Below are 24,039 nucleotides of genomic sequence, written 5' to 3'. Positions count from 1 at the left end.
GACAGAGTAAATAATGATTATCAGAAGAGGAGAAGGAAAGAAGAATGACTAGTGATACATGAATTTCTCTTTTAGGATGAAGAAAAATGGAATTAGTAGTGATGGTTTCACACGTAGACTAATAATGTTAGTAAATTACACACTTAAAATGGATAAACTGACATGTAACATGCACATGGCTAAAGGCAATAAAGTGCTAGGCCATGGTTTAAGTCCTAGTACCACAAAAAATTTAAATATTAAAGAGTCAGACAAGCGCTTGTGGCTTACTCCTATAATCCCAGCTGCTACTTAGGAGGCTGAGATCTGAAGATCATGGTTCAAAGTCAGCCTGGGGGGCTGGGAAAGTGGCTCAGTGGTAGAGTGCTTGCCTTGCAGGCAAGAGGCCCTGGGTTCCATTCCTCAGGACTACAAAAGCAGAAAAAGGCAGAAGTGGCACTGTGACTCACGTGATAGAGTACTAGCCTTGAGTTGAAGAGCTGAAAGACAGGACGCAGGCCCAGAGTTCAGGCCTGACCAACCGACCAACAAAACAAACAAACAAAGTCAGCCTGGGCAGGAAAGACTGCCAGACTCTTATCAGAAATTAACCATCGGAAGTGGCGCTTTAGCTCAAGTGGTAGAGCGCTCACCTTGAGCTGAAGAGCTGAGGGACAGCGCCCAGGCCCAGAGTTCAAGCCCCATGACCGACAAAAAAAAAAAATTATTATTTAAAAAAAAAAAAAAAAAAGAAATTAACCATCAAAAAGTTGGTAGTAACCAATCGCAAGAAAGAAAAACCATTTGAGTCCTTATCTTGGGGTTCATTTCGCCTAACATCAACTTATCTGACCATTTCTGCTTGTCTCAGACATATACTAATTATTGCAAATAAGGGAAACCATGGGACCTATGTTTCTTTGGGCCTGGCCTACTTCATTTAATATAATTTTTTTTTTGTTGCTTTGTATGTTCCTCTTCCATGGTATAACCCCTGTTTTCACTGTATTTGATGTTGGTATAATTTGGGGAGGGAAAGGGAAAAAAAACAAATTATTTAAATAGAGATACAGGTGGACCCATTGGGACAATGAGATGTACAAGATGTTATGTCAAAAAACGAACTTTACAACTTTGGTAGGGGGGAGCTGGAAGGGCAGGGACTGTAAGGGGAAACAAAGGAGGAGGCAACAATGCTTGATAAGTAATGTACGCATTACCTAGCTCATGTAATTGTAACCCCTCTGTACAGTATTTTCACAATTAAAAAAACTTATTAATTTTTAAAAAAAGCAGCTGGTAGTGGAGCTGTACCTCAAGTAGTAGAGCACTAGCTCTGAGCAGAAAAAGCTGAGGGACAACACCCAGATCCTGAGGTCAAGCCCCAGGTCTGGTACAAAATAAATAAATAAATAGCCAGACTCAAAGTACTATATTCTGTATAATGTCAATTTATATTACTTACTGGGAAAGCCAAAGTACAGAAGTAAAATCAGTTGACAAATCAGTTGGAGGTAAGCAGAAGGAGTGACTACAAATGGTATAAAGAAACTTTGAAGTGATGGAAATATTTTATATATCTCAGCTGTTATGATTATAGTTGACAACTGTTGCTGCTTCATTAATTATAGAATTATAAAATGGACAAATCACATACATATAAACCACAAAAAATGGCCCACACGTATAATCCTAGTGACGCGAAAGGCTGAAAAAGAGAGGACAATTGTTCAAAGCCAGCCTGGGCAAAAAGTTCAAGAGATTCCATCTCAACCAATAAAAGCACTGAATACAGTGACACATGCCTGCCACCCCTTGCTAAGTGAGAAGTATAATAAGGAGGATCACAGTTCAGCTTAACCAAGCAAAAAGACCTTATTCAGAAAAATAATGAAAGCAAAAAGAGATGGAGGTGTGGTTCTAGTGGTAGAACACTTGTCTAGAAAGTTCATATCCCTGAATTAAAACCCCAGTACTACAAAAAAGAAATTCAGACAAACTGTAATGTCATTTCATGAATTTCAATATATACAGAACCCTCGCCTGATAAATGTCATCAAATTTAGTCATATGAACATAGACTATTCTGTATTTCCTGGAGCCAAGCAACACATTTTTTTTTTTACTTAGCACTGTAGACTAAATGACTTACACACTAAACTGTAAAGAGGTATCAGAACAATCTTCAATTATATAATGAACACATATAAAGTGACTCACTAAGTAAATCAGTATCATTACAACTACAAATAGCACCCTGGTTTTGCTTTAGTAAAACTGGGTCTCCTCCAAAGCTTATATTGAGGGGAAAACTATTTTATAGAATTCTCCAAATAAAACACTTGGGGAAAAATTTTGCTATTCCTTATTTAGACTGACTTTTTAAAAAAAGTCTCTCTCCTATCAACATCCATGCTGTATTTCTACACCTCACCAGAAAGCAGTATCTGCTTGATTTCATTCTGTAGTATCTCCTACTGGTTTTTCACACTTTTATCTTTAAAGAGGATTTTTTTTTTGGGGGGGGGGTCCAGTTGTGGGGCCTGGGCGCTGTCCCTCAGCTCTTCAGCTCAAGGCTAGCACTCTACCACTTGAGCCACAGCGCCACATCCGGCTTTATTTTCTCTGCTTATGTGGTGCTGAGGAATTGAACCCAGGGCCTCATGCATGCAAGGCAAGCGCTCTACCACTGAGCCACCTTCCCAGACCCTAAAGAGGATTTTGTCAGTGCTTTTTTTTGGTCATTCCACAGAATTTTAATAATAATTTCTCCCTTTTTCTATTGGTATTTCCTGTAGGTAAATTGCCAATTTTTGTTTCTATAGAAAAATACTCCTTTTTTTTTTCTTATAGGTCTGGAGGCATGAAGCCCTTAATTCAAACCCCAGTACCTGCTCCCTGCCCCCCCAAAAAAGGAAAATATTTTTAATGACTTCAATTAGGACTTTCCATGCTGTAATTATTTAAAAATCTGTTTTCCTAACATTGCCTATTCCCTTCTCTTCTTATAGTCAAAATTCCTTATGAAGTCCCTAGCCATTTCATAAGAGGAATTAGCATTACATTGCCACTAAGTTAAGTTACCAACCTCTCCTTCAGCCTTGCATGTTAATTTTACACTCAAGCCACAGTGAATTCATAGCCTTCAGATAAAAAAATCATCTAAATAATGTAAAAGTTCTGATTATTGTCCTATAAATGCTTTATTGCAGATGTCTAATCTCTTCTATCCTGTTCTCGTTGCTTCAAATAAACTTCTCTAAATCTTTAAATCCTTCTTTAAATCTTTGCTTTTTCCTTTTACCTAATTTTTCTCCAAAACTTAATACCCTGTATATTGAGAGTTCATCACCTTCTTCCTCCTCTCGTTAAGGGTTTTTTTTTTTTTTTTGGTCGGTTGTGGGGCCTGAACTCTGGACCTGGGCACTGTCTCTCAGCTCTTCAGCTCAAGGCTAGTGCTCTACCACTTGAGCCACAGCGCCACTTCCGGCTTTTTTCTGCTTATGTGGTGCAGAGGAATTGAACCCAGGGCCTCATCCACGCAAGGCAAGCACTCTACCACTGAGCCACCTTCGTAGCCCTTTAAGGTTAGTCTTAAGATCTAAATTCTTTACTGAAAAATCTTGTGAACCAGGTACCAATGGCTCATGCCAATAATCCTACTCAGGAGGCTGGGATCCAAGGATCATGGTTCAGAGGCAGAACTGGCAAGAAATTCTTATCTCTGAAGTCTTACCTCTAACAGCAAAAAAAAAAAAAAACAAAGTGGAGCTGTGGTTCAAGTGGTGGATTGCTAGCCTTGAGTATAAAGAGCTAAGGGACAGCACTCAAGCCCTGAGTTCTCAGTACCAGCACACATACTCACATACACATCTTGCTGCTGAGCATAGTGGTACACACTTGAGAGGCCACCTTGGGCTATTTAGGGAGGCCAAGTCTTTAAAAAGAGAGAGAGAGAGAGAGAGAGAGAGAGAGGAGAGAGAGGGGGGGAGAGAGAGAGATAGGGGGGAGAGAGAGAGAGAGAGAGAGAGAGAGAGAGAGAGAGAGAGAAATAGGGGAGAGAGAGGGGGGAGAGAGGGGGGGAGAGAGAGAGAGGGGAGAGAGAGAGAGAGGGGAGAGAGAGAGAGAGAGGGGAGAGAGAGGGGGGGAGAGAGAGAGAGAGAGAGAGAGAGAGAGAGAGAGAGGCACCAGTGGCTTATGCTTGTAATTCTAGCTAATCAGGAGGCTGAGATCTGAGGATCATGGTTCAAAGTCAGAGCAGGAAAGTCCATGAGATTCTTTATCTCCAATTAATTAACCCCAAAAATGGTGATAATGGAGCTATGGCTCAAAGTGACAGAGCACTAGCTCTGAGCACAAAAGCTTAGGGACAACACCCAAGCCCCCAGTTCAAGCCAAGGACCGGCACCAAAACAAAACAAAACAAAAATCCACAAATTAACTCATTTATTTTCAATAAGACTATACTAATTTCTTTTGTCACTAAAGTACTTTTTGCCATATAGATTATAGCTGGTCTCTCCCAGGTGGAATATAAACTTGCTCATTTTTAAATACTCTCTCCAAGACCCTGATGTGTTGGGGGGTTTTTTCTACACACACATGCACAAATTACAACCAGCAGTAACTTTCATCTTTAATTAAGTCTAATTCACCAAAGCTTTTGAAGGGACACTCTGAATTGTTCATAGTTTTTAATAAAATGAAGGTAACAAAATGTCCTGACTTTCTGAATACATTTCAAAGGTGAAATATCCATTTGAATGCAGAGGAAAAGAACAGATATTACTCTAGCACAGAGTCAAAGCCAAGGAAACTACAAAGCACCCTTGGGTGTTTACTGTGCAACCTGATGTGTTACATGTCTAAACATTTGACATAAAGTGAAATATTAGGTCTAGTACTATAAGACCTGAATTCAAGCAATACCTCTGACATACTATACTAGCCAAGTCACAATATCTTTGGATCTCACTTTCTTTCTTTCTTTCTTTCTTTCTTTTTTTTTGTGGGTCGTGGGGCTTGAACTCTGGGCTTGGGCGCTGTCCCTGCGTTCTTCAGCTCAAGGCAAATGCTCTACCACTTGAGCCACAGCACCACTTCCAGTTTCTAGTCTCACGGACTTTCCTGCTCGGGCTGGCTTTGAACCGTGATCCTCAGATCTCAGCTTCCTGATTACAGGCGTGAGCCACCGGTGCCCAGCTTCTCATTTTCTTTTTGAGCTGGGCACCAGTGGCTTACACCTGTAATCCTAGCTACTCAGGAGACTGAGATCTGAGAACTGAAGTTTGAAGCCAGACTGGACAAGAAACTCTGTGACACTCTCACCTCCAAGTGATCACCAAAAAGCTGGAAGTAGAGCTGCTGCCCTAGCAGTAGAACACCAGCCTTGAGTGAAAAAGTTCAGGGACAGCGCCAAGACCCTGAATTCAAGCTCTAGTACCAGAACAAAAATAAGAAATACAAATAGTTTAAAATTGTCTAATTGCCTAAAATGTCTATGTGTATATTATTACTATAGGGTTTTTGGTATGATTCTGTTTGTTGTCAGTCCTGGGGCTTAAACTCAGGGCCTCAGTGCTGTCCCTGAGCTTTGTTGCTCAAGGCTGGCATTCAACCAATGAGCCTGGGCTGGCTTTGAACAGGCATCCAGCTCTTACTGTTTTTTGAATCCATCACATTCAAAATAAGATTGTAGATATGAAAGATACAAAGGATATGTAAATGTACAAAATAAAGATACAAAAACTGACTCCACTATACGATTAACTAAAACCTAAAGTTTCTTCCAGTCTCAACCATAATCTTTTAACAAGCTATATGATATAATGGCATTTTCAAGAAAGACCATGATCTCAGTCAAAAGCTGATATAAATAAATACTATCAAATGATCAGGCATTAAGCAGCTTGCTCAATTATCTCACTGACTGTCCTATCCTCATCAATATAAGGAATTCACCCACTAAGCCTCAACTTGAGTATCATCTTTCTCATCAGATCCACTCATCTATAAGCCCAGGTGATCACATTCTTCCTAACACTTTGGATCTACCATTGCCCTTTTTAACTATTCTCTAATCTGTACATTTGTCTTTCCAGGTACAGTAGAAAAACATTTTTGTTTTTGTTTTTGTTTTTTTGGGTCCAGTCGTGGGCCTGAACTCTGGGCCTGGGCGCTGTCCCTCAGCTCTTCAGCTCAAGGCTAGCGCTCTACCTCTTGAGCCACAGCGCCACTTCCGGCTTTTTTCTTTTTGCTTATGTGGTGCTGAGGAATCGAACCCAGGGCCTCATGCATGCAAGGCAAGTGCTCTACCACTGAGCCACCTTCCCAGCCCTAGAAAAACATTTTTGAGGGTAAACACCATCTTATTCATTTTTTTCCCTGGAAACCACACGCAGGACCAAGCATCCTTACTGACCCTTGGGAATTCAGAAGTTTAATTTTTAGCCTCAGTTATGGCTATGAAGTCAAATCACCAACAATGTGAATGTACCTCACTAAAACATTCACCATCTTTTTATCTGCCTTGATCTTTTTTTTTTTTGGAATATGATAAGGTAACAAAATGGATAGTTTGTGTTATTTAATCAAGACAAATTATAAAGACACATTATCTAACCTAGAGCCTTACCAATTGCTAGGCAAAGCACTGAGCTACACCCCCAGCTCTCAAAGCATTACTGAATCTGCCTATTTACCATATACAAAACAGTTTGCTAGGGCTGGGAAGGTGGCTCAGTGGTAGAAAGCTTGCCTCACATGCTTGAAGCCCTGGGTTCGATTCCTCAGCACTACATAAGCAGAAAAAACTGTGGCTTATATGGTAGAGCACTAGCCATGAGCTGAAGAGCTGAAGGATAGTACCCAGGCCCAAAGTACAGGCCCCACGACCTACCAAAAAATAAAAAACAAAAAAACAAACAAAAAAAAACCCAGTGTGCTAGGTTAAAAATTCCTGGAATTGGATTCATCAATCTTCAAACTTTAGAACTATCAATGGCAGAACAAAGAATCATATACTTAATATATAATTACAGACAGTTAAAGCAGTTTCTAAAATTACTAAAGCAAGCACATAAACGTTTATAAAATTTATAAAATTGAAAAAAATATGAAATCTATGTATAAAAACACTAAAATTGCCTTGCATGCATGAGGTCCTGGGGTCAATTCTTCAGCACCACATAAGCAGAAAAAGCCGGAAGTGGTGCTGTGGTTCAAGTGGTAGAGTGCTAGCCTTGAGCTGAAGAGCTGAGGGACAGGGCCCAGAGTTCAGTTGCCCTCCCCATCAAGTGACAAAAACAAACAAACAAAGAACACTAAAATACTTGTCTGCAGGCAAGTTAAACTGCAAGCAAACAACATGCATACAAAATAAATATGAAACCTTTGATCAGACCTCCTTCCTTTCTTCCTTTCTTTCCTTCCTTCCTTTCTTTTTTGCAAGGGCTTCTCTAAATAGTCCCGACTAGCCTTGAACTTGCTTCTTCTGCCTCAAAGCCTCCAGAGTGTTGGAATTACAGGTATGTACCACTATGGCCAAGAACAACAGATTTTAAAAAGAAAAAAAAAAATAGGCCTGTTATTGATGGCTCATACCTGTAATAGCAGCTACAAAGGAGGCTGAGTTCAAAGCCAGCCTGGGCAGTAAAGTCCATGAGACTCCTATCTCCAATTTACTAACAGAAGTGGAGCTGTGGCTCAAGTGATAGAGCACTAGCCTTGGGGGGAGGGGAAGGGAGGTTGGTTGGGGGAAGCTCAGGGACAGTGGCCAGGCCCCGAGTTCAAGCCCCAAGACTGGCACCAAACTTTTTTTTTTTAATTAGAATCTTAGTTTAGAAAAAATTTATGGGATTTGTGGTAGCTCTATATGTGTTTTGTACCTATGTAAAATCACTGTTTCAGTCAACAAGTATATATATAGTCTTAATCAGTTATAATGCTTTTTCATTACTCACACAGTTATGAATATTATGCATGAATGTTAAACAAGCAGATAATCTTCAAAAGTTTGTAATCTCAACAAAGGCACTTCCATCTAATTTCCAACAGTGAGTAACAGCACCAACTCCAACTATGGAAGAGCTGCATCAATTACAACTATGGTACAGCTGCTAAACAAGTTTCATGGAGACTGAACTGTAAGTCAAGGAGGCAAAAGTACGAAGTCTTTCCTGGAATCAGTGTTCCTGGACCTCTGTGTAGCTTGCCCATTCCCCTCACTCCCTTATACTCTGTCTTCATCATTCTGTAAGAATAACCTTTTATTTTTTGTGGCATTTCATGTGCCAATATATTCAAACATTTTCCCAACAGTTTTTTCTGACTGATGCCCAAAAAGTTTTTCTTGGATAATCGCTTAATAAGTAACCTTGTGCAAAGAGCCAAGCTTCCTTGGTTTCATTCACTTCAACCACTCACTGTTTAAAATAAAAATTCAATTAAAAGATAAAATTTCTATCAGAGATACAGAAACAGAAATTACTCCAGGCGGTTTTAGGTGAGTTTCTGTTCTTTAAGTCTTCAAGATTTCCTCAATTTCTCCTTCCTTCTATCCCTCTTCAATCCATTCTCTTCCAGAAAAAAAAGGAAATCCACAACTGAACAATCTCCTTTTTAAAGCCAAACAATTTAGAGAGGAAAATAAGTATGTGTTTTAGTTTTTTTTTTTTCTTTTTAACTTCAGTTACTTCTTGTCACTCTGGCACTTGGGAAGTGTTAAGCATTTTTAGTGTACTGCCCACCCAGAAAGAAGATGCGCTGAATATCCACAATACTGCCTTTCCAAAGCAAGTGTATTCCTGGTTAAAAAGCAAAGAAGGAGAGAAAAGGGGTGGTCCTGAAAGAAGAAAAAGAATCACTAGCCTCTAAAGACCGAGCTGGGGATAGGAGATGGAAAACTTCAACACAAAGCTCACCAAAACAATTTGACAAGAGAACAGAACCAGCCACTGTGGCTCCAGCTCTGGTCCCGAGGGACCGGGGGGGGGGGCTCCCCTCCCCCTTTGGGGGATAAAACTAACTGCCCGGCGCACCCCCGCCCTCAACGAGAGGGGCCTGGCGGGGGTGCAGGCCCCGCACTCCTTCCGCGGGGCGCCGGGCCGAGTGCTGGGGTGGAAGCTAGGCCTGGAGCGAGGTACGGGAACCGGACAAGGCGGCAGAGGCGGGCAGCACCGACCTGGGGGCCCCGGCAAAGGACCCTCCCCTCCCGGAGCCTCGCGGCATTCCCCGCAAGAGCAAGGTGCCGAGAACCGGCCCAGACTCGCCGCCAGCTTCTCACCTCACGCCTCCAGGGTCTCTGTGTCCACTGCAACCCGAGCGGTCGCAGCCGCTAGGGTCCGAGCCATTTCCCCCCTCAGCTGGCTCAGCCGGCCGCAGAAAGCTTCGGCGGACTCCGCGGCCAGCCAAGCACCGCACGTCACTTCCGGACGGGCAAGCACCGCCTTCCGCGCCCAGGAGTCCTGCGGATTGGCTGGTGCCGACGACTACCTGAGGTGGTGGGTGGGGCTAAAGCGCGTCTCGTGAGACCAGCGCTGCGTTGGTGGCCAGAGTCCGGCTCCTGCCCCGGAGCCCGAGTTGGATATCGGACTTCTCAGTGTACCTCTGGCCAGAAGACGGAACTTCCCCCTCACCCACCCCACCCCACCTCCGGGATTTCCCACCTGCACTTCCCAGATCCCGCGCCCCGAGTCCCATCCACCAAACCTGGGCCCTGAAATAACCTATTGTTCTGGCGACGTCTCTCGGGACTCTGCACCCGGCCTCCACGGAGCTGCGCCTCCCAGATTTGTGGTCTTGGCCGCAGGCCGCGCGGAGATCAGTTTAGATTGGAAGACAGCAAGGAACGGACTGGACCGAATAGTTCTCATCAGCCGGCACCTCCCGAGTCTCCACCGAGGATCAGGTGCTGTGGGGTGTGTAATTAGTAACCCGTCACGTGGGCTCTGTAAAGTGCTGGATGGTGTGTAACAGCGCCTTCAGCTTGGGGTCTCATTTAATTCCCACTTTGGCGGGGTAAGGTAGAGAGCCTGATAATAACCGGGCTTACCCAGACGCTTCTCGCGGCATTACAAAGTGTCTTCGCACCCGATCTCCAGAATAATAGTACCTTCCCTAAGAGCATTGAATACAATTATGCTTGTGAAGCGCTTGGCACTCAACTGATCGTTTTTATTTAAGTTACGTAACCCTGTGAAACAGATCAGAAAGTTATTCTTTGTTTTGTTTTTTTAGGGAGGAAATCCTCTAATTTTTTTCTTATACGTGCCTACATCTCTCTGGAAATTGTAGTTCGAGCTCTTCAAGAGGCTGAAACAGGAAAACGATTGACACTCAGAATTTCGGGAGATCCTATAGGAAAAGAACAAATAGCAACAACAGGCTGCTGTTCGGTGCCGAAGTCTATCTAGGAGCAGTCCGTGGCTGTGGGGTGCGACGCTCCCTCCCTACTCCTAGCTTTCCACCAACCCCACCCCCATCCGTACACTGCACTTCCAGGCAAGCTTTACACACCCTAGAAAAATGTCCCTTAGGAATCCATTTAGTTCCACCGCATTGTTCTGCTTTATCTTCTGATCAAAGGAGGAATTTCTAGAATTGGCAGCTCTTTCATAAGATTTCAAGGAGTGAGGAAAACTATCTTAGGGGCTTGTTCCCTACCTTCTGCTAGAGAACAGACTGTGCCAGCAGAAAAGAAGATAGAGGTCTTGAGAGAACGCTGAGTCTTCAGAGAAGGTAAACTGATGTTTATTATTTTTCATGAGAAGTAATTCCTCAGTAGCAGAGGGCCCTGATCTTTGAGTCTTTTCTGCAGGTTTAGCTTGATATCTTATTATGTATTTTAATTGTTATTATAAAGGTGATGTACAGAAGGGCTACAGTTACATAAATCAGGTAAAGAGTACATTTCTTTCTAAACAATTCCACCCCTTCTCTCCCACTCTCCCTGTTTTCCCCCCTATCCCTACCTACAATTTATTGTGTCTTTTGAATATCCCTTCTTGGTAGACATCAATAAAAGTGAAGAGGAAGAGCCAGGCACAGTGGCTCACGCCTGTAATCCTAGCTACTCAGGAGGCTGGAGTCATATAGGATTGCAGACTGGGCAGGAAAGTTTGAGAGACTCTTATCTCCAATTAATCTTAGAAGAAGCCCAAAGTGGCGCTGAGGCTCAAGTGCTAGAGTGCTAGCCTTGAGAAGAGCTCAGGGACAGCACCTAGGCCCTGAGTTCAAACCCCACAACTGGCAATAAAAAGTAATAGAAGAGAGAAAATGCATCAAGCCCAACGCTTTTCAGGTCAAGTCCTGTGCTCTGTGTTGGGGATACAGTGCAAACAAGACAAAGTGTCTCTAGTCTCATAGAGCATAGAGTCCAACAGGAGACAAACAATAAACCCCTAATCACACACTCTCAATTGGGATAAGCAATATGAAGGAAATTCACAGTGTTCTTTGACCTAGAATGGAAGGCAGGAAGGCATTCCCTGAGGATGTGACATTGAGATGAGATCTAAACAATGAGAAGATGAAGAGAGGATGGAGAAAGAAGCATCCCAGGGAGAAGGAATGTGTATACACAGACATTGAGGAAGGAAAGAGCATGATTCAGTGGAGGAACTGAAAGACCAATGTCATTGTTACACAGGGAATAAGGGAAGTGACTTTATGCCCTGACTGGGCCTGGGAAGTTGTGTTGAAAATACAAGTATTAGCCAAGCCTAGTGATGCATGCCTGGAATCCTAGTACTCAGCAAAAAAGCTGGACTCCAGGTTTGGCTAAAGTGGTAGAATGCCAGCTATAAGTGGAAAAAGCCAAAAGCTCAAAGCTCTTGAGTTCAAGCCTTGGTACCAGCACACACACACACACACACACACACACACACACACACATTTGTACTGATAGGGTTAGAGATATAACTCAGTGGTAAAGCACATACGTTATATACACAAGACCCTGGTTTCAATCTCCAGAACAGCAAAAAGGTGAACTAAAAGGAAATACTTCCAATATAGAATCATCACAATCTCCAATATATTCTGTTAAGGGGAAAGCTGAACTATCAAGTAATCTAAGTAATGCTAAGATTTTTTTTTTTTTTTTTTGGGTCCAGTCATGGGGCCTGAACTCTGGGCCTGGGCACTGTACTTCAGCTCTTCAGCTCAAGGCTAGCGCTCTACCACTTGAGCCACAATACCACTTCCGGCTTTTTTCTTTTTGCTTATGTGGTGCTGAGGAATCGAACCCAGGGCCTTGAGCATGCAAGGGAGGCGCTCTACCACTGAGCCACCTTCCCAGCCCTAGGATTTTTTTTTAAAATACATTAGCACTGGGTGCTGGTGGTTCATGCCTGTAATCCTCAGGAGTCTGAGATCTGAGGATCATGGTTCAAAGACAGCCCGGGCAGGAAGACCTGTGAGACTCTATTATAAACCACCAGAAAACTGGAAGTGGCACTTGGCTCAAGTGGTAGAGCGCTAACCTTGATCTGAAGAGCTGAGGGACAGCACCCAGGCACAGAGTTCAAGTCCCACGACTGACAAAAAAAAAAACCAAAAACCCCAAAACAACAACAACAACAACAAAACCCACAATAGCATAGGTTTTCTCTAGAAGGATACCCAAGAAACTGATAGTAGTGACTATACTCAAAAACACTCAAGGAGCTGGAGGTATAGCTTAAGAACACTAGCCTACCAAACTCAAGGACCTGACATCAAAACCCTCTACCACCAAACCAATCCTCCCCCTAACTTAAAAAAAAAATTAGCTGCAGTGGACACCTATAGTGACAGCCAAGTACCCTAAAGGAAGGGAAGAAGGGAAAGAGGAAGAGAGAATGAGAGGAAGAGAGAGTCTCGACGGCTGTGAGCCAGTACTAGGAGAAAGGCTTCCCCTTTATTATAGTCTTTATAAACAGCTTTCTTTTGTACTATGAGTATGTGCTACTTTCAAATTTAAAAAGAAAGAGTAATAAGAGGGCTTAGTAATTTGAGCTGATGTGTGCTTAAATTACTTTGCGTATGCTTAGACTATAAGCTGAATTACCAACAAAAGTGAAGATAAAACACAAGTTTGGAAGTGAGATAAAAACAGTTCAAGAAGAATGTGGAGTTGTACAGACTAAGAAGATCTGATAAAGAATCTGATGTGTAGTTCTCATGCTGTTAAACTAAAGCTGGGGGCGGGGGAGATAGAAAGGAGAGGAGGCAACAATGCTTGATAAGAAATGTACTCATTATCTGTACAGTATTTTCACAATAAAAAAAAGTAAACATTAAACAAACTTTTCAGGCTGAAAAAAAAAGAAACTAAAGCTGCAGTAGGTGGTTTATCAGTCCTTCAAGGACTTGTATTCAGGATTTTGCAACATAGTTCAGAAGTAGATTCAGTTGAGCTCAAACTGATTGAGATTAGCCAGGGATGTGCTAGATTAAAAAAAAAAAAAAAACAAGATTGAATACATTTTCACCCTGCCCTTGAAAAATTTATAATCTACTCAACAAAAAAGAATAGAAAAACACAAAAGATGCACAAATAGAAAATGTCAATACACTATACTAAAACTGATGGCAAGTGCTGGGCATTCTGGCACATGTCTATAATCCCTGCTACTTCAGGAGGTAGAAATCAGGAGGATTGTAGTTCTAGGCCAGTCTGAGCAAAAAGTTACTGAAACACCCATCTCAACCTATAGGTGTGAGGTATATATATGTCTGTAATGTTGGCATTACCTAGGCATAGGTAGAAAGATCTTGTTCAGAGGTTGGTCCCATGCAAAGATACAAGACCATATCAGAAAACTAAAGAAAAAAAAATGTTGAAAATATGATCCGAGTAGAGTGCTTTCCAAGCAAGCATATAAACCCAACTATTGGGCGGGAGGGGAGAGCAAGGGGGGAGAGGGAGGGAAAGATAAAAATATTTTGTATCAGATCAGGTTCCAGCAGAATGTGAGCACCCAGAGGAAGTAGCCTTGGAGAATGAGTAGTAGCTAGAAATAGATGAAGAATGGTGCTTCAGGCAGAGGAAAAGCCGGAACAATGGTACAGATACCCTAAAAAAAACTTATAGTATTTAAAGGTATATGGAATTTTAATATTTGAAATAAATTTAATTTAGTTGTGGGTGTTTTTTTTGCTGCTATTGTGTTTTGCATTGTTATTGATAAAACCTGGGCCTTGTGAGTTCTCAACAAGCCACTGAGCTGCACCCCTCAGCTCAACATGATAGTTTAAATAGGTGGCAGAAATATAATTAAATATGTAGTGCTTTGCATTGAAGTTTCAAAAATACATATCCAGTCTTGCATCCTTAAGTTTATTCCTCTTTAAGTTCCCAGCTATTTAATACTTCAGGTTACCCCAAACCAGTTAAAACTTTCCTGTAGCTTTCCATTAAACCTAGAATAAATCTTCCTTCTACTCATAAGGCCAGTTACCCCTCCTACATCATTCTGCCTCTCCCCCACTATCTTTCTTCTATTTCTAACCAGCAATGAACACATAAGCCCTGTCTTATCACACTAATGATTCCCTTGCCTGGAATACTGTTCTCTTGCGTTTGGCTGGCTTCTTTTTGTCCTTTATATCTCTGCTTAAATCGTACTTCAAAACTTTCCTTAACCATCCAACCTAAAATAGCAACCTAGTCCCTATCTATGTAATATTATTTTAATGTCCTGTGAAGCAATAACTACTTCCTTATACTTTTCTACTTTATTTATTTTTAGCTGTTGATCTTCTTGCACTGGAATGTAAGCCCAGTGACCATCAGGAACCTTTTCTGTGTTGTTTTCCACCACTTCCCCTGCATGTAGAGCAGTACAGAGTAGGAACTTTATAATTGTTGAATAAAGCTAGGCACTGTAATCCTAACTACTTAGGAGGCTGAGATCTGAGGATCATGGTTCTAAGGTAGCCTGAGTAGGAATGTCCAAAAACTCTTTAGCTAAAATTAAGCATACACACACACAAACACACACACACACACACACACACACACACACAAACACACACACACACACACACACACACACACACACACACACACACAAAAATAGGTGGAGCTGTGGCTCAAGTGGTAGAGCACTAACCTTGAGCAAAAAGCTCAGGGTCAGTGCTTAGGCCCTGAGTTCAAGCCCCAGTACTGGCACAAAAATAAAAATAGAAAAAGAAATAATTGTTGACTAAATGAATGAATTTGTTTTTACTTATATCAATACTTTTCTTCCCCTCAGTCAAGATGACATAACAAGATTACCTCTTAATGGGTTTAAAAAGCAGTAGTGATTGTATTTCAACAGAAGACCTGTTTTGTAAACCAGTGGCAAGGAGCATTTGTACTGGCACTAAAATACAAAGAAAAATTCAGTAAAAAGTTACTACAGGGTTTGGGAAGATGGCTCAGTGGTAGAGTGCTTGCCTTGAATGCATGAGGCCCTGGGTTCTATTCCTCAGCACCACATAAGCAAAAAGAAAAAGGCCGGAAGTGGCGCTGTGGTTCAAGTAGTAGAGTGCTATCCTTGAGCTGAAGAGATGAGGCACAGCACCAAGCCCAGAGTTCAGGCCCCATGACCGGACCCCCCCCAAAAAAAAAATTACTATACAAACAATAAAATTAAGCTGGAAATTTTTCAAGAAAGAGTCGTTAATGGTTTCTTTTATGTGCTTTAAAAAGGATATTTATTTTGTGCATAATAATATAAAGTAATTATATAGTTTGTGATTCATAAGTAAATAACTTATTATTTTTCCTTCCCCAGAAACACCATGAAGAAGCAGCTGTGGCAGGTGCTTGGAAAAGAAACTAACATTTCCTGAGAGCTTCCTATATGCCAGACACTAGAAGATTTAATTAAAAAAAAAAACACAAGCCAGGCGCTGGTGGCTCACGCCTGTAATCCTAGCTACTCAGGAGGCTGAGATCTGAGGATCACAGTTCAAAGCCAGCCCGGGCAGGAGAGACTGTGAGACTCCTATCTCCAATAAATCACCAGAAAACCGGAAGTGGCGCTGTAGCTCAAGTGGTAGAGCGCTCGCCTTGAAGAGCTGAGGGACAGCGCCCAGGCCCAGAGTTCAAGCCCCACGACCGACAAAAAAAAAAAAAAAAACACAAAACAAAACAAAAACACCTGTTGGGCTGGAAATTGGCTCAGTGGTAGAGTGCTTACCTTGCATGCATGAGGCCCTGGGTTCAACTCCTCAGCACCACATTAGCAGAAAAAAAGCCAGAAGTGATGCTGTAGCTCAAGTGGTAAAGCACTAGCCTTGAGCTGAAGATGTGAGGGACAGTGCCCAGGCCCAGAGTTCAAGTCCCGTGACCGAACAATAACAACAAAAAAGACATACCTGGAATATCAATGGGTGACAAAGTCACACATATTGCCAATACTATCATAACTTCCTGACTATAATGAAAAAAAATTTTCCCCCTTCCTATCCAAGTTCATAGCCCTAAATACTAGTCATGAATTTATTTGGGGGAAGGGAGGTGGAAGAAGAGAGATCTATGGACTCCAGGTAATGAATCCTTGTCAATGAAACCTAGGAATCTGGGCATAATTTAGTGATCCAGTGTATGGACAAGAAGTAGGTAGGGGGCTGGGAAGCTGGGTCAGTGGTAGAGTGCTTGCCTTGCATGCATGAGGTCCTGGGTTCAATTTTTCAGCACCATATAAGCAGAAAAAGCCAGAAATAGGTGCTGTGGCTCAAGTGGTAGAGTGTTAGCCTTGAGCTGAAGAGCTGAGGTACAGTGCCCAGGCCCAGAGTTCAGGCCCCACAACCAGCAAAAAAAGAAAAGAAAAGAAAAGAAAAGCAAGTAGGTAAAGAAGAGACCTAAGCAACTGACCAGTAATTCCTAGGAAGAGGATTCAGTGTTATAGGTGGACCATCTCTTCCTAAAAACCTGACAGTTGACAAAAGATAAATGACAAAGTAAATTTTGTTTTTTATAACATCTGAAAACAATTCCTTAAATGTGTCTCTAACATTTCTCCAAATCAGTAAATTATTATGCAAGTTTAAAAGTTAAAGCAAATCTGGAAAAGCCTAGTAAGAAGTATCCAAGAATGTATTTTGACATCTTAAGTGTTAGTTTGGGCGAATTAGAAGTTGTATCCTGGGCAGGATTGGAAATCTCATGGTGGCTTGCCCCATATTCTGCCACCCTCTATGCCCAGTAACTTCATTTTTTTTTGGGGGGGGGGGTCCGGTCGTGGCGCCTGAACTCTGGGCCTGGGCGCTGTCCCTCAGTCTTCAGCTCAAGGCTAGCGCTCTACCACTTGAGCCACAGCGCCACTTCCGCCAAGTAACTTCAAAAACAGCTGACTAACAACTATAAGAAAAGCAAAGAAGCCAGGCACTGGTAGCTCATAGTTGTAGTCTTAGCTACTGAGGAGCTGAGATCTGAGGATTGCAGTCCAAAGCCAGTCCAGGCAAGAAAGTCTGTGAGACTCCTATCGCTAACAAATTACTCAGAAAGAGCTGAAGTAGTGCTGTGGTTCAAGTGGTAGAGCACTAGCCTTGAACAAAAGTTCAGGGACAGTGCCCAGGCCAGCATTCAAGCCCCAGGACTGGCAATTTAAAAAAAAGAATATCAAAGAACATTTACAAAGAACATGTGATACATCCCAAGGTACCCAGAAATACATTGAGGCCCTACAGTGATGATGGCATAGGTTAGCATTGTACAGATAGTAACATAAATGTGATGTAATTTCTAACTAGATCCTGACTAGTCAGTTATATGGAATGTGCATCTTAATACTAGGAAGGAAGGCTTGTAATGATACCAATCATAGCTAGCTAACATGAATTGAATGTTTGCTCTGTGCCAGACACTGTCTAAAGTATTTATGTGCATAACATAATTTAATTCTTAGAGTAAACTTATGAGGTAGATGTTATTAATATCTTTTTAAATTTTTTGATGCTAGAATGAGGCCCTGAACCGAACATTTCTCTCTTGCTCAGCTTTTTCTACTCACAACTGATGTTCTATCACTTGAGCCATACCTCCAGCCCTACTTTTTCTGATTAATTAGAGTCTTGTAGAGTCTTCTACCTGGGCTATCTTCAAACCTCAATCCTCAGATCTCAGCTTCCTGAGTAGCTGGGGTTGTAGGTATGAACCATATAGATAGATAGATAGATAGATAGATAGATAGATAGATAGATAGATAGATAGATAGATATCTTCTCTTTATAAGGAGGAACTTTACCAATAAGTAGAAATATTTTTTGTTAGTTTGATTTTTACGCTGCTGGATATTGAGCCCAGGGCCTCTTGAATGCTAGACAGATGTTCTACCACTGAGCTACAAACTCAACCTTGAATATTTTCTTGATTGTATTAGTATTTAACTGTATGCTAACACAATAGAACTTTTTTTTTTTTAATCTCACTTAAGCCCTATAAAAGGTTTGATGTTGAGGGACCCAGGTTAATTAAAATGTCTTCTGTCCTCAGTATATATAAGACTATTTTAAAGATTCTTGCTTCAGGCCTAAATGTGAAATACATCCAATTCCACTGGTCAGAACTCATTGATTCAATGTAAGACACTAAATATAGTTGAACTGTGGGCCCATAGGAAAAAGAAAATTATTTTTTAACTAAACATCCATCTCAGTTATGCCAACAGATGAGATAACTCTATTGGTTCCTTGTTTTTCAAAATAAGGTCTTTAATGAACCAGAACACCTTTAGATGAGCTTTATTCATGGTCATTTAACAAGAGAAAGATCATTCTTTGTCTTTTTCCCCTGTGCTTATACCAGGGCTTGAACTCAAGGCCTCTTACTCTTGCTCAGCTTTCTTACCACTTGAGCCACACTTCCCATATGACTTTTTTTCCTAGTTAACTGGAGATAAAAGTCTCAAGAGTCTAGAAGATTTGCCTGCCTGGGCTGGTTTCAAAGCTTGATCCTCAGATCTCAGACTCCTGACTAGTTAGGATTATAGATGTGAGCCACCAGTGCCTAGCAAATTACTTGTCTTATGGTGTGTGTGTGTGTGTGTGTGTGTGTGTGTGTGTGTGTGTGTGTGTGTGTGTGTGTGTGTGTGTGTGTGTGTGTGTGTGTGTGTGTGTGTGTGTGTGTGTGTGTGTGTGTGTGTGTCCTAGTTAACTGGAGATAAAAGTCTCAAGAGTCTAGAAGATTTGCCTGCCTGGGCTGGTTTCAAAGCTTGATCCTCAGATCTCAGACTCCTGACTAGTTAGGATTATAGATGTGAGCCACCAGTGCCTAGCAAATTACTTGTCTTATGGTGTGTGTGAGTGTGTGTGTGTGTGTGTGTGTGTGTGTGTGTGTGTGTGAGCCACCAGTGCCTAGCAAATTACTTGTCTTATGGGGTGTGTGTGTGTGTGTGTGTGTGTGTGTGTGTGTGTGTGTGTGTGTGTGTGTGTATACCAGGCAAATTACTTGTCTTATGGTGTGTGTGTGTGTGTGTGTGTGTGTGTGTGTGTGTGTGTGTGTGTGTGTGTGTGTGTGTGTGTGTTGATACCAGGACTTGGACTCAGGGCTTGGGTTCCTTAGTTTTTTCACTCAAGGCTGATGTTCTACCAATAGAGCCACAGGCTACACTTTCTACTTCTTGCTGGTTAATTGGAAATAAAAAGTCTCAAAGACTTTCCTGCCCCAGCCAGCTTTTGAACTACAGTCCTCAGATCTCAGCTTCCCAAGTAGTTAGGATTACAGAGGAGCCACAGGCACCTCAAGAAAAGTTTTTTTTTTTTTTTCTCTTCAAGGGCAATGATGACAGAAGGTCACATAAGGGAGCTTACATTTAATGTAAGGGAACTTAACATTTATTGAGAATATTATGAAGTAGATTGGAAACAGTTAATGCAAGTAATAAGAACTGTATTTCAGCTTAGTTTTTGTTTTTGTTTTTAAAACAAGGTTTCACTATATAGCCCAAGCAGTGATTCCCTTACTTCCACCTTGCAAGTTTTGGGATTCAAAGTTGCACCATCATGCTAGGCTGACCCACAGTTCACTTTTTTTAACATTGGAGAAAAGCTTAGAGTAGAATGAGTTTCCTTGGGAAGAATAATATCTTTCATATACCAGGCATAATTCTAATAACTATGGATAAGATTTTTATCCCTGCTTTCATTGTATTGACAATCTAGAAGACAGGAGACATGTATTTCAAAAAGTGTTCTGTCAAGCCTAGAAACAGTTTCAGTCTTGGCCAGGGTCTAGATTTAGTAGTGAAGAAAGTAAGTGAGGGAGCATTTGTTGAGTGCTTACTGTATATCAGACACAATACGAATACTAATACAAGTACTAGTCTCTACATTCCCTTAAATGCCCATGGACCTGCTGGGAATGGTGGTACAAACCTGTAATCACATCACTTAGAAGGCTGAAGCAGGGGCTTGAGAAGGTGACTCAGTGGTAGAGTGCTTGCCTTGCATGCATGAGGCCCTGGGTTCAATTCCTCAGCACCACATAAGCAGAAAAAAGCAGGAAGTGATGCTGTGACTCAAGTGATAGAGTGCTAGCCTTAAGCTGAAGAGCTGAGGGACAGCGCCCAGGCCCAGAGTTTAGGTCCCATAACTGGCGAAGGAGGAGGAGGAGGAGGAGGAGGGGAGGGGAGGGGGAGGAGGGGGAGGAGGGGGAGGAGGAAAGAAGAAGAAGAAGAAGGTGGCAGAGGCAGAAGGATTACAAGTTTAAGACCAGCCTGGGATCATTTTGGGGGGGAAGAACAATGCTTTTGAATTTCCAAGTCCTGAGAATTGCTGTATACAAAAAAAGACATCCAATCCTCAAATGATTACTGATGTGAGTCAGTGGTATGAAGAGCTAGTGGAATTCTTATGCCACAAACACAGATTATAAAAATAAAAATTATTAAGGAAACAAGTTTTTTTTGTTATTTCTGTTTTCTTTCTATCTGGTTTGTTCACTTGTCTGTCTTTTTTGTGGGGGGACCCAAATTCAGCAATGGTACTCACTAGACACTATATTAAAAATAAGTGATACAACTTGCAGGTGGAGATGGGAGGGAGGAACTGGGAGAGAGTAAGGGAAGGGATGATACTATATGAAAGGAAATGTACTTATTACCTGACTTATGTAACTATAATCCCTCTGTATATCACTTTTATAATTATAAAAAAAGTTAATAAACAAAAAGGTAAATTGGCCAGATATGCTAAATTGGCCAAGCATGGTGGTATAAATCTGTGATCCAGCTACTCAGGTGCCAGTCTGTGATCCAGCTACTCAGGATCAGACTGTGATCTAAGGCTGGTACAGGCAGAACTGAGACAAAATAAAAAGGGCTGGATGTGACTAAAGTGGTAGAGTATGTGCTTAAGAAATGTGAGGCAGTGAGTTCAATCTACACACACACACACACACACACACACACACACACACACACACACACACACACACACACACACACACACAAGCTAAGTTACTAGAGGCCATGTTTTGAGTTGTTGTTAGTGCTGATTTATATTCAGAACTTCCTGGCCTATAGTCATTAGAGCTGATTTATATTCAGAACTTCCTGGCCTGTAGTCACTGTCGTCAATTTAACACCACACCTCTTGCTCCAAATACATGAGGTAACTGAAATAATTATGTAGCCAGTCATGACAGGAATTTTGGAATATCATAGTTACAACTATGTCCAATTTAGCCATCTTTGATTTAAAAAAAAAAAAAACACCTCAATGAGCCTGTAATAGATGCCACAAAAGTTAATTTCCTGCCATTACATTAACAAATGGGTTTTAAAAGCAGCTTTATACTTTTAATCCAGCAGGGGGAACCAAGCCCATGTTGACTAAAAGCAAATAGAAACAAAAACTTTTCAAAAAATGACTCACGGTTACTTTTTGAAGAAAATAACTAGCTGGGAGCTGATGGCTCACACCTGTAATCCTACCTACTCAGGAGGCTGAGATCTGAGGATCCTGGTTCAAAGCCAGCTTCGGCAGGAAAGTCAGTGAAACTCTTATCTCCCATAAACTACCAGAAAACTGGAAGTGGCATTGTGGCTCAAGTGGTAGAGTGCTAGCCTTGAGCTGAAGAGCTGAGGGACAGCACCCAGGCGGAGTTCAGGCCCCATGACTGACAAAAAAAAAAAAAATGTATTTCAACTGTCCTTTAGTATCCAGGAACAGCTCCTTCCTCTCTTAGACCTTCTCACAAATACTAACTTGAAGAGGATCACAAAGTTTGAGTCCTATTAAAGGCATAAATCAGTATTCAATTTTACTGGAAAAGAATTAGTTTTTCTATCCTTCTTGCTGGTAGGGGCTGGGTGGAGAGACTAGCTGGTGAAAAGAGTTGGATGGGGATGGGTAGCTGCTTTCAAGGAGAAAGAGACCTTTGAATTGGATCTTAAGGACAGGTAGAATTCCTCAATCAATCATGGTGGGAACTGACATTCCAGATGTGGGATTACTATGAGCAAGTAGTCTATGTATTTATAGGACACAGAAGGTATAGGAGCATGTGTGAAACTAGGTAAGATAATTTTGGAAAGATACCCTGACACAAATGCTTATTTCCAGAAGGTTGATATTTTTAACAGTAATAGCTAATATTTGTATTTAATAAATAGCTAACATTTAATTCTTGCAAACTCACTTTGTTTCAAATGTTATAAAAATCTAATAATTCAATATTCATTCCATCTGACTGATATCCCAGTTTCCAAATAAGGAAAAGTAAGGTTGAATCCCTTTCCTAAGGTCACAAAGCTTGAGAGGAGTAGAGCCAGTACCACAGTTGGGTCCAGAGGTCCTGTGCATCATCCAAACATTTGCCCTAGAGTGACAGCTCAATTCAGCGCTATCATTACACTTTTGTAAATGAGGAAATAAATATAAGGGTAAATAATTTGTGTAGAGACACAAAAGTAGGAAGTTTTGTTATTGGTTTGTTTGCTGTGTGTGTGGTTTATCTTTGATAGTATTTTTTAAATGTCTTAAAAAGTGAACAGCGAATAGTACCTTTCCATTTCTATTACTAAACACCTTGTTCTCTTTCTAAGCCTATGTTACTCATTTCTTATACACCCTTCAATATAAAACTATATATAAGGGGTGGGAAGGTGGCTCAGTAGTAGAGCGTTTGCCTTGCTTGCCTGAGGCCCTGGGTTCGATTCCTCAGCACCACATAAGCAAAAAGAAAAAAGCTGGAAGTGGTGCTGTGGCTCAAGTGGTAGTGCGCGAGCCTTGAGCCGAAGAGCTGAGGGATAGCACCCAGGCCCAGAGTTCAGGCCCCATGACCGGACCTCCCCCCCCCAAAAAAAAAATTTTGTATTTCTCTTTCTCTGCCACATTAGATTGTGTTCAACCATTTTCTTATTGAATTATTGGCCAAAAACTTGTGACACAACTGTGTCACAACTGTGATTACAAAGGCCTTATTTGGCAAGTGTAAAGAGCTCCACAAAGGTCTCTGAAGAAAGCCCTGTTGAATGCATCTCCTACACTGATACACCTTCAGTGCACTGGTCTTGAAAGAGTTATTGTCAAGGACTCAGGCCCATTAGCTGTCTGTGGTCTTAAGCATATCTGCATTTCTGTACCTTGAACTTTCATTCAGGGGCTTTCTTCATTTTTTTGTAATCAGACTTATGTTTTACAGTTTTCTGTCTCTTTTTCATATTCCCACTGGGTTGCAGAAGTAAAGGACTGATGTTTTTACCCCAGAAGTATTATCACACAGGATGAATGTGCTTGTTTGCTTTAGGACTGTCAGGGTCAACAGGATGCAAAAACTGAAAACAAAAATCCTCAGCAACCCCCACTGAACCATGCAAGTCCTACTCTGGGTATCATCTCAATTTTGAGTTAGCTGCATTCAACATCTTTTTTCAGGGACCTTTGTAGAACTCTTTATTAATGAGATGGAGGGACAAAGTGGAATATTGAGACACTTTGCTCCAAAGTGGTTTAGTAATTTTCCATTTTATTCACTAGTACTTTTCCACTCCTAGCTCCTTTTCTACCTTCTCCTTCCAGAATTCTTAAAACCATCGGAACCTTTTGATCAGTGTTCTATTGGCAGTGAGACACCCAGCTTCC

At 41.5% G+C, this 24,039-nt stretch overlaps 1 protein-coding gene, 1 long non-coding RNA gene and 1 other non-coding gene across 6 annotated transcripts in view; 1 reads left to right on the top strand and 2 right to left on the bottom strand.

The window, feature by feature from the left end:
* The window catches only part of Pik3c2a (phosphatidylinositol-4-phosphate 3-kinase catalytic subunit type 2 alpha), a 109,713-nt gene extending 99,945 nt beyond the window's left edge, over positions 1-9,768 (bottom strand). For 2 of the 4 annotated variants that reach the window (XM_070032798.1, XM_070032800.1), the window contains exon 1: positions 9,263-9,394. The gene's annotated coding sequence lies outside the window, so the exon portion shown is untranslated. Of the gene's footprint in view, positions 1-9,262; positions 9,395-9,704 lie in introns of those variants that run through there. The other 2 variants (XM_070032801.1, XM_070032799.1) reach the window with 2 other exon arrangements.
* Positions 4,694-4,827, bottom strand: LOC138834263 (small nucleolar RNA SNORA22). Its single transcript, XR_011374033.1, has one exon. It is a non-coding gene; the product is annotated as a small nucleolar RNA SNORA22 (small nucleolar RNA).
* A 29-nt stretch (positions 9,769-9,797) lies between the features above and the next one.
* LOC138834082 (uncharacterized) lies at positions 9,798-20,567 on the top strand. Its single transcript, XR_011373997.1, has 3 exons — positions 9,798-9,886; positions 10,216-10,716; positions 15,744-20,567. It is a non-coding gene; the product is annotated as an uncharacterized lncRNA (long non-coding RNA).
* The last annotated feature ends 3,472 nt before the right edge of the window (positions 20,568-24,039 follow it).

Source organism: Dipodomys merriami, unplaced genomic scaffold (assembly GCF_024711535.1).
Source record: "Dipodomys merriami isolate MVZ:Mamm:240054 unplaced genomic scaffold, mDipMer1.0.p SCAF_21, whole genome shotgun sequence".
Taxonomy (NCBI): Eukaryota; Metazoa; Chordata; class Mammalia; order Rodentia; family Heteromyidae; genus Dipodomys; species Dipodomys merriami.
This window is presented reverse-complemented; position numbering and strand designations above follow the sequence as displayed.